The 10,668-nt window shown below is 41.3% G+C and overlaps 1 pseudogene; it reads right to left on the bottom strand.

Annotated features, from left to right (window-relative positions):
- Window positions 1–2,780: 2,780 nt before the first annotated feature.
- LOC101429915 (trafficking protein particle complex subunit 13-like) lies at window positions 2,781–3,824 on the bottom strand (annotated as a pseudogene).
- Window positions 3,825–10,668: the final 6,844 nt, after the last annotated feature.

Raw genomic sequence — 10,668 nt, 5'->3', positions numbered from 1 at the left:
TGTGACATCCTTAAAATTAAGACCTTTTTCAAAAACACCATAAAGAAAATGAAAAGCTTTACATTGGGAGACCATATTTGTCATCCACAGGTAGAGGATTAATATCTTGAATACAGGGAAGCAGATGTGGCTCAACAGATAGAGCATCCGCCTACCACATGGGAGGTCCAGGGTTCAAACCCCGGGCCTCCTGACCCGTGTGGTGAGCTGGCCCATGCGCAGTGCTGATGAGCACAAGGAGTGTCCTGCCATGCAGGGTGTCCCCCATGTAGGGGAGCCCCACATGGAAGGGGCTGGCATGCTACTGTCCCAAGTCTAGGACCACCTGGGTGTCCAGGAGAGAGGCGGGGAACAGGTGCTTCTCTGGAGACTTCCGAGGTGCCTGGCCTTACTGGCACCTTCATTTCAGACTTCTAGTCTCTAGAATTGTGGACAATAAATTTATTGTTTTTTTTATACTACTTGAGCTTTATTTTGCACGAACATTTCAGTAGTTATTAATCCAATTCTGAACATGCCTCTCATTTTGGACCAAACAAGCTGTCATGGCAATAAATAATTATGTATTTAAGAAAAGCCCACTTTTGTATTTCACTTAATGCACTCTTACATTCAAGAAATTATATATACATTCTTGAATTCCAACTTATCAAAATAGGATAGCATCAAACTTTTTATTATCATCATGTTCCAAAGTTGTTTGCAACCTTAACTTCCATGCTGCTTTGTTCATGATGTAAGTAAAGAAGTCTGATTACATGCTGAGACAGAGTTTTACTATAATATTAATACATGAGATAGAGTTCAAGATCAAATATCAGAAGCTGGAATCTTTTAAATGTGCTTTATGAATACGAGTGTCTTATTTTTCAATGGCAAACGAAACAAAACAGGACCTTTTAGCTTAGAACTCAAAAATGATTAGTCTACTTAATTAAAAGTTAATTGAGGGAAGCAGCTGTGGCTCAATCAGTTGGGCTCCCATCTACCACATGGGGACCCTGGGTTCACATCCTGGGGTCTCCTTGTGAAGGCAGGCTTGCCTGCAAGTCAGGAGAGACGCTGGCCTGGGTGCCATGGAGAGCCAACTCAGCAAGGTGATGCAACAAAAAGGGAGATGAGCGAAAATGCAGAAGAACGTGCAGCAAATGGACACAGAGAGCAGACAGCAAGCAAGCCACAAGGGGTGGGGGGAAATAAATAAATAATAAATAAATACAGACACAGAAGAACGCACAATGAATGGACATAGAAAGCAGACTGCAAGCAAAAAGCTGCAAGGTGGGTGGGTGGGGGTATAAAAAAAAGTTAACTGAGTGATCAAAAACCTAAGAAGGGAAACCAATTTTGATCTGTCTTCTCATACCTAGATGGGTGTTTGTGTGTGTATACAAGCACACATACACACAACTACAGTCCAAATACAATGATTTTGAAAATGATTAGAAAAGCTCAAACAACAATGTCTTAGCAAATCTCAGTTTACATGAAGACTGCCCCAATTGTTTTAAACAAATACTTTTTCTGTTGATGCTAGGGAAAAAAAACTGGAGACAGCTGAAATATTTCTAAGTAAAATTATTATGAGAATTCTGAATTTTTAAGAAACAATTGTACCTTCCAGATTGGCATCAGCCAACTCAGGACCAGTCTGGCCTACTGGCCTCTTCTTGTAAACACAGCCATGTTCTTTCATGCACAGCTGTCTGTGGCTGTTTCCACAGTACAAAGACAGAGGTGAGTAGTTTCAACAGACACTGTATGGCACAAAAAGCCTCATGTATTTGCTCTCTATATCATTTTACAGAAAAAGTTTGCTGACTCCTGTTCTAGATGCTTATAAAAGAAAATTGGTCTCAAGTGTAGACTTTTGGAGAACAAAGTTCAATGGTCATCTAACGTGGACCAAAATGAGATAATATGTATAAGAAATACACGTATGTTCATTTGGAATATAATTCATAAGAAAATCAGCAGAGGATTATTTTTTTCCCTCCCCCCCCCCATCCTGCTGTTTTTGCTGTTTGTGTCCATTTGCTGTGTGATCTTCTGTATCTACTTCTCTTTTTGTCTTCTTGTCTTTCTCTTCTAGGATTCACCAGGATTCAATCCTGGGGACCTCTGATGTGGAGAGAGGTTCCCTGCCAGTTGCATCACCTCAGTTCCTGGTTTCTGCTGTGCTTCACCTTGACTCTCCCGTCTCTCTTCTGTTGTGTCATCATCTTGCTGTGTGACTCACTTGTGCAGGCACTGGCTCACTGCGTGGGCTCTTGGCTCACCATGGGGGCACTGGCTCACCGTGTGGTCACTGGCTTACCATGCAGGCACTCACCCTGGCACTCGGCTTGCCATGTGGGCACGCATGTGGGCACTTGGCTCACTGTGCGGGCACTCGGCTTGACACATAGGCACTTGGCTCGCCACTTGGGCACTCGGCTCACCACGCAGGTACGCACATAGGCCCTTGGCTCGCTGTGTGGGCACTGGCTTGCCACACAGGCATGCTTTCTGTTCTTTTTTTTTCACCAGGAAGCCCCAGGGATTGAACCCAGGTCCTCTCATGTGGTAGGTGGAGGCCTTATCGCTTGAGCCACATCTGCTTCCCTAGGATTATTTTAAAAACAAATATTTAATATTTTAAATAGCTCAGTTTTATAGGAAAGATATTTAAATAATACATACTTACTTTTGCAGTTAAATTGATCATTTTACAAAGCTGACAAGAATACAGAAAGCAGTTCTGAGAAACTAAGTGGAAAATATAACATTGGAAATCTTCTTCAGCTTTCCACTTTACTGGTCGAAGATACCACACAGACTTGTACAATGTCATCCTATTCTTTTTTTTTTTTTTTTTAAAGATTTATTTATTTATTTAATTCCCCCCCCTCCCCTGGTTGTCTGTTCTTGGTGTCCATTTGCTGCGTCTTGTTTCTTTGTCCGCTTCTGTTGTCGTCAGCCAGCGGCACGGGAAGTGTGGGCGGCGCCATTCCTGGGCAGGCTGCTCTTTCTTTTCACGCTGGGCGGCTCTCCTCACGGGCGCACTCCTTGCGCGTGGGGCTACCCCACGCGGGGGACACCCTTGCGTGGCACGGCACTCCTTGCGCGCATCAGCACTGCGCATGGCCAGCTCCACAAGAACGTGTCTGTCAGTCTTACACCAGAGACACTTTGCAGTCCCTTTACCGCAAGACAGTGGAGTAACGGCAAGGCAGAGAGAGAGACTTGGATGTAGTTTTCTACGCTGTCTTCCCGAAATGCCGTGCCAGTGGATAGAACCGGTATTGCACATTTCCAAAACAAGGTCCATAGTCCTTTCACTGCAGTTTGTTATTTTACAGGTAACATGGAAAGGCTCTTCTAGGTTTCCAGCATCTGGGATTGCCTCCAAACACAATCTAACAGCTCTAACCGGGACCCCTTCTTTGAGGTTGGCTGGTCTGCAACCTTCCCCTAGCAACTATATTTGTTTTCCACACTATGTCCAATTTTCCAATTCCTGCTACTCCCTTAGTGATGTCTGCCTTTTCTGCAAACCTCTTCTCAGGCTTTAGGCAGTATAAGTACTGGCATGTATCCATTGCCTGCAAATATGCTCTTGACCCAAATGTAGATACACATTCTCCCGCTTGGGTGACAGAATTTAGTTCTGCTGCATTGTACATTATAAACGGCTCCAATGAAACCTTCTCCATAAACATAAGTGAGGCAATATTCTGAATATGGGCTTCGAGAAATACTTCTTCAGTCTCTGCACTGTAAAATTTGGTTTTCATAACCAGTATTTGGAGAAGCTGAAATTTGAAGAATTTTCTAAAATACATTTTTCCCCCTCCACTCTGAGTTGTATAACTCACTGCATACACCAAGATGTTGTGGTCCAATTTCTTTTACTTCATGATGTATGACGTCATCAGCACAATTGGGTTTAAGTTCAGCCACTGCAGCGCTGGAAGCTGAAAGATTTAAATGCTGAGAAATTGTCTGAAGATCCAGTTTTACTAATACATCCCTTTTGATTTGGTTGCTATCATTATGAACGCTGATACAATTAGAAAAGTCTCTCCCATAAACATAGATTTCTGAAATTCTGTGGTAAAGTCCACATGTCACCCAACATTAAAATTTCTTCCCCATTTACAGTGGAAGGATCCTCTCTCCGGAGCTGGTGACGGATCTCCAGGTGAGTCTTCCCCTTCACACTGGAACAGCGCTGACTAACGTGGGCTTAGCCAGTCGCATCACTTTCAGCGCCAGCAGGGGCTCCTGTCTGCGGGGGCCTCACCTCCATCTGGGCCAGCCCTTGAGATCCACCGCCTGTGGGGGCTGAGGAGGTTCAGCCTGGCCCGCAAGAAAATAGGAACGTGTGCATTCGGGAAGATAGAGCGTCAGACACTTCCCACAGGTTCTCTGCCAGTGGTGCCTAAGGTTCTCCTCCTGCTCAGTCCTTTAGGGACCCAAAAGCTTCTTTTCACTAAAGCCATTCCTTATCTTTTAGATGTCTATACATAAAATATTTTCTCTATGTTCCAGCTACCTGAGCATCTCATGACTTAAAATACTCCCCGGTAACATGGCATAAATTCCTTTTGTTTTAAGCTACCAAGTTTGTGGTGCTTTGTTACAGCAACCCTAGGAAACCAATTCCATGCTTAACAGCATGGACCAAAAATAATGCTAAAGATTGTACACAGGAGACTACTATTCATTTGGTACACAGGAGCCCATTCATTTGATATCCCATGTCAAAATCAGGGAAACAAGTGGTATCCTGAGACCTTGCATAGGGATGCTTGGGTGGACAAGCCTAAGTATTTTGAGACCCCAGATTTCCTTGAGCCATCTGACTAGTTGAAACCGGTCCCTGCTGGATTCTTGCTAAGGAGAGGAGCATTCCCTTGCATGGATTCCCTATAAAAATATCACTGAAGGCAAGTTCCTCACAAAAGTATGCTGTACTCTTCAAGATTTGCCCACCTGTCACTCTGCTGCCTCCAGTCTGGTATCTGAAGTCAACTCTCAGCTCAGCCTGAGTAGAAAATTATAGACCTTTCTCCAAGAACAAATAGTTTACACACACACACCTTTTGTGGTTGAACCTTCACAGTTGCATGTGCACTACACTATTGATGGGTGTGTGGTGTTGTGCCATCAATAGCGAGAATATGGCCCAGCAACCATAGGGGAGAAGTCAGGCTTGGCTCCTCTTACCAACACGCTCAGTGACCCACTCATAATTTGTCCTTCTTGGGAAACCTTGGACTCTGCTAGATTAGAGGTACTGATTCACTGTAACAGTTCCACTGAACTTGAAGCAATGACTGTCCTCTGGCCACTTTGAACTCCCTATGCCAATAGACCAGAAGGCACAGCAATGAGCTATTATTCTGGCAGGAGTTTTTGACTCTGCCTATCACAAGGAGCTAGAATTGTTGCTGCACAATGCTGATACAGTAGTATGTCTGGAATGCAGGGATTCGTTGGGGCATCTTTGGACATCTATGTCTAGCAATAGCAATGACATCTGTAGAAATCGAGGCCCAACCAAGTCAAAGGAACTAAGGACTCAGGCCCTTTGGGGAGGAAGGTCTGGGTCACCCGGCCAGCCAAGCAACCTGGACTACTCAAAGTTCTGACAGACATAAAGAAAATCTGGAATGGGAAGCAGAGGAGGAAGAGGTTGATTATTTTACTTCAGAAGAACCAGTTGCAACAGAATAGACCAATGGAATATAACTGGTAGCTCAGAAAGCAACCCTTACATTCATGGCCAACTGATTTTTTTTCCCTCAACCTTGCCCCTTTGAGAAGGGGCAAAGACCACTCAATTAAGAAAGAATAGTCTCTTCAACAAATAGTTCTGGGAAAACTGGATCTCCAGTTGCAAAAAAAAGAGGACCCCCTACCTCACACCATATAAAAAAGAATAAAATCAAAATGGATCAAAGCTAGAACTATCAAACTCCTAGAAGAAAACGTAGGGAAGCACCTTCAGGACCTTGTATTAGGCAATGGTTTCTCATACTTTAAACCCAAAGCACAAGCGACAAAAGGAAAAATAAATAAATGGGACTTCATCAAAATTCAAGATTTTTGCATCTCAAAGGACTTTATCATGAAAGTAAAATGACAATCTACACAATGGGAGAAAAGATTTGGAAAAAAATCCAATAAAGGATTAATATACAGACTATATAAAGAAATCTCTCAACTTAAAAACAAATAACCCAATTTAAAAATGGGCAAAAGATTTGAACAGACATCTCTCCAAAGAAGTTAATATAAATGGCCAGAAAGCACATGAAAAGATGCTCAATATCATTAGCCATAAAGAAAATGCAAATCAAAAGCATAATGAGATACCATTTCACACCCACTATAATGGCTGCTATTAAAAAAGCGGAAAATAACAGGTGTTGGAGAGTAAGTAGAGAAATAGGAACAGTCAGTCATTGCTGGTGGCAACGTGAAATGGTGCAGCTGCTGTGGAAGACGATCTGACGGTTCCTCAGAAAGCTAAGTATAGAACTACCATACGACCCAGCAAACAGATATCTGCACACCAGTGTTCATAGCCATTGCCAAAATTCACAATTGCCAAAAGATGGAACAGCCCCAGTGTCCATCAACCGATGAATGGATAAATAAAATGTGGTATATACATTACAATAGAATAGTATTCAGTCATAAAAAGGAATGACGTGCTGATACATGTGGCAACATGGATGAACCTCGAAGACATCATATTGAGTGAAATAAGGCAGACACAAAAGGACAAATATTATATGATCTCACTGATTTGAGCAATTAGATTAAGCAAACTGAGCTGGGATCTAAAATATAGGTTACCAGGGGATGGGGTGGGGGATAGGGCATGGGAAGTTAAAGCTTAAAATGTACAAAGTTCCTATTTGGAATGATGGAAATGGTTTGGTAATGGATGGTGGTGATGGTAGCACAATATTGTGAATACAATTAACAATATTGAAATATATACCTGAATATGACTGAAAGGAGGAAGTGTTAGATTGTGTGCATGGTAAGAGAATAGAAATTAAAATTTAAAAATCCATGAAGCTACACACAGTGAGCCCTAAGTTAAACCCTGGACTTCAGTTGATGGTACCGATATAGAAATGTGCTCTCATCAATTGTAACAAATGTTCCACACCGATGCCAGGTGTTGGTGGTGGGGAGGTGTATGGGAATCCTGTATTTTATGCATGGTTGCTTGGTAAACCCACAACTTCTCTAATAAAGGGGAAAAAACCCACATTGGAATGTGAGAAAAAAGTTAACTAAAAAAAAAAATCCTTTAATTGTTTGGGAGAATTGCAGAGATAGAAGTATTATATTTAAAATGCTTAGTTACCTAAAATGAAGGGGGAAATGGAAAGGACAAACGAGTTTATATGGCTATGAGTCTCTAAAAAACAGCCGGGAGGTTATCAGAGGGGTCGCCCTTATGCACACCTGAGCAGAGTCCCAGAGACAGATAAAGTAGATACAACCCCAGGTATTGGTTCTTCTGAGGGCTACAGAGACCCACAGGTTCTATGGTCATGGCAGATGGAGTTCAGTGCCATGTCAGTTGGCCCTACTTTGGAGTTGGTGTTTCTGTGTGATGGAGCTGGACTCAGATGCGGTCTCTTTTCACAAGGCTTTCCTGTTATTTTGCCAGAATTGTAGTTGGTGCTGGGGTTTAATATATACCCAGGGGATCTGAATCTCTGGACTGACCATGTGATAGCCAGGCCCTGGGCCTCAACAGACTTCAGCTCCTACACTCTGGTTTATTGGACTTACCCCACTCAGCTAACATGGAGGTGAAGAAGGTCAACCACCACACCATGGAGCCAAGAGTGCCCACAACTGAAAGCAGGAGGATTGCATCCAGCATCCATGTGGAATCTAAGCCCCCTCTTGACATAGATGTGGAGTGGATACAATCAATCCAAGGTCCACAGGATGGAGGAATAGAATATGGATTAGAGTGGACTTACTGATATTCTATTCATGAACTATTGTGATTAGTAATCAAAGAAAATGTGGCATTGGTGTGGAGAAAGTGGCCATGGTGGCTGCTGGGTGTGGGGAATGGGAGGAAGAGATGAAATGTGGAGGCGTTTTCGGGACTTGGAGTTGTCCTGGGTGGTGCTGCAGGGACAATTACCGGACATTGTAGGTCCTCCCATGGCCCACTGGATGGAACGTGGGAGAGTGTGGGCTATGATGTGGACCATTGACCATGAGGTGCAGTGATGCTCAGAGATGTATTCATCAAATGCAATGAATGTCTCATGATGATGGAGGAGAATGTCGCTATGCGGGGAGTAGTGGGGTGAGCGGGGTGGGGGTATATGGGGACCTCATATTTTTTTAATGTCATATTAAAAAAAATGAATAAAGACAAAAAAATAAAAATAAAATGCTTAGTTACCTATGCCTGTCACAAGTTTGAGGACAACTAATAGAAGAAAAAATAGACTGTGTAACTTTTATAATAGGAAAAAGACAACAGAACAAATTTCCCTCAATCAAATCCTAAAGGAGGCTGAAAAGAAAAAAAAGAAGCATAGAAAAGCAGGACAAATTGAAAGCACAAAATTATATGACAGAAATAAGTTCAGCGATATAAGTAACTATAATTAATTTAAATGAGGTAAATTTGCAAATCAAAATATAGATATTGACAGATTAGATGAAAATAAGCAGATATTACAAATTCACAGGAACATACCTAAAATAACAGAAAAGTTAAAAGACAGGAAAAGGTATATAGCAATTACTAAAGAAAAAGAAAGTTTTGTAGCAGTATCAATGTCAGAAGAAACTTTATTCTAATGTAAAATGTATTGGAAAGTGTCACTGGATAATAATAACATACATAATTTACTAGGAAGATGTAATTTTAAAAAACTTACCTGCCCCTAATATCACAGTGTCAACATATGTAAAACAGAAGCAGACAGGATTGAAAAGAGAAATTTGCAAATTCAGCATCATAATGGGGATTTTAATACTCTCCTCTCGGTTAGCAATAGCTCATGTAGACACATTATTAGAAGAGATATAGACATCTGGACCAAAATATTAACAAGCTTGATTTAGAACACAGGTAGAAACAGGCATCTAAAAATTGGAGGATACACATTATTTTCAAGTACAGGGCATATTTATGCATAGGCCACAAAGAAACTCTATATCAATTTCAAAGCATCTGTATCAAACAGACCTTGTTTTCTGACCATAATGCAATTAGATTAGAAATTTATAGCAAAAATATATCAACAAAAGCTACATTCATTTAGAAATTTAAAAATATACTTGTGGAAAAAAAGCCATAGGACTATGTAACACAAACAGTGAACCTCAAGGTAAAGTATGGACTACAGTTAATAGGATATTGATAGTATATTCTTTCATCAGTTCTAGCAAAGGCACCACACCAATGCCAAGTGTTAATGATGGGGGAGGGGAATGGAAACTTCGTATTTTCTGCATGTTTTTCTCTAAACCTATAACTCCTCTAATTAAAAATTATTAATAAAATGCACTTCTAAATTACTCATGGGTCATATAAATAATCATAATGGAAATTAAGAGCTTACAATTTAATGGTATTGAAAATACCACCCATAAAAGTGTGTGGGAAATTTATATGAGAAAAACGCAGAGTGAAAGTTAAAGAGCTAAGCTTTCGACTTGAAGAGTTAGGGGAAAAAACATAACTTCAGAATAAACCCCAAAAACACAGAAGAGAGGAAATGATAATAGAGCAGAAATCATTAAGATTGTAAATAAAATACAAGAGAATAATCAACAAAGGCAAACGCTCATTCTTTCAAAAGACAAAAAAGAGACAACCTCAGGCATAATTCATTAGAAAATAATTTTAAAAAAGGCATATTTCATCAATATTAAAAAATAAAAAATTGATATAACTATAGAAATAGCAAGTGCTTAAATTTTTAAAAATTACAGTGGTAACATATAAACAACATAAAACTTTCCATTTTAACCCCTTCCAAAAGTCCAATTCATTGATATTAACTACATTCACAATTTTGTGCTACTAGTCACCACCCCTCATTACCCAAACTCTCCCATCACCTGGAACAGAAACGGCACCCCATAGAGATGCTGCCCTCTGGTAACTTCTAATCTACTTTCTGTCTCTATGAATTTGCATATTCTAGTTATTTCATGTAAATGAGATCATATAATATTTATCCTTTGGCATCTGGCTTATGTCACTCGATGTGAAGGTATATACGTTAATTAAAAAATACTATATCCACCTTAATGCCATTTGTGAAGGCCGTGGAGCTGTGCCGCCCAGATTCCCCTCCAAGGAAGGACTTGGTCTTAGCTGCTGGGTGTGCGGTGAGCAGAGAGCTTCTGGCTGTCCTCCTCCAGCACCTGCCTCACCTCCAGAGAACTCCCTTGTCCAAGAGCCACCTTCCCCCCACCAGTCCACATCCAGTGACCAATCCAGGTGGGGCTCTATGGACCTGGCTATTTGGCCCACTGTGGGACAACTGTCCATGTCATAAATAACGTGGTGCGTTTGGACAGGTTTAACACCTGGCTCCTGGGGTGGAGGGCAAGCCCTGATCTGTAGCGGCTGCCAATTTCTGCAGTGCAAATACTCCCACTACGGACAAT

This window comes from Dasypus novemcinctus, chromosome 15 (genome assembly GCF_030445035.2).
Source record: "Dasypus novemcinctus isolate mDasNov1 chromosome 15, mDasNov1.1.hap2, whole genome shotgun sequence".
NCBI lineage: Eukaryota > Metazoa > Chordata > Mammalia > Cingulata > Dasypodidae > Dasypus > Dasypus novemcinctus.
Note: the sequence above shows the minus strand (reverse complement) of the source record. Positions and strands in the feature narration are given on the sequence as shown.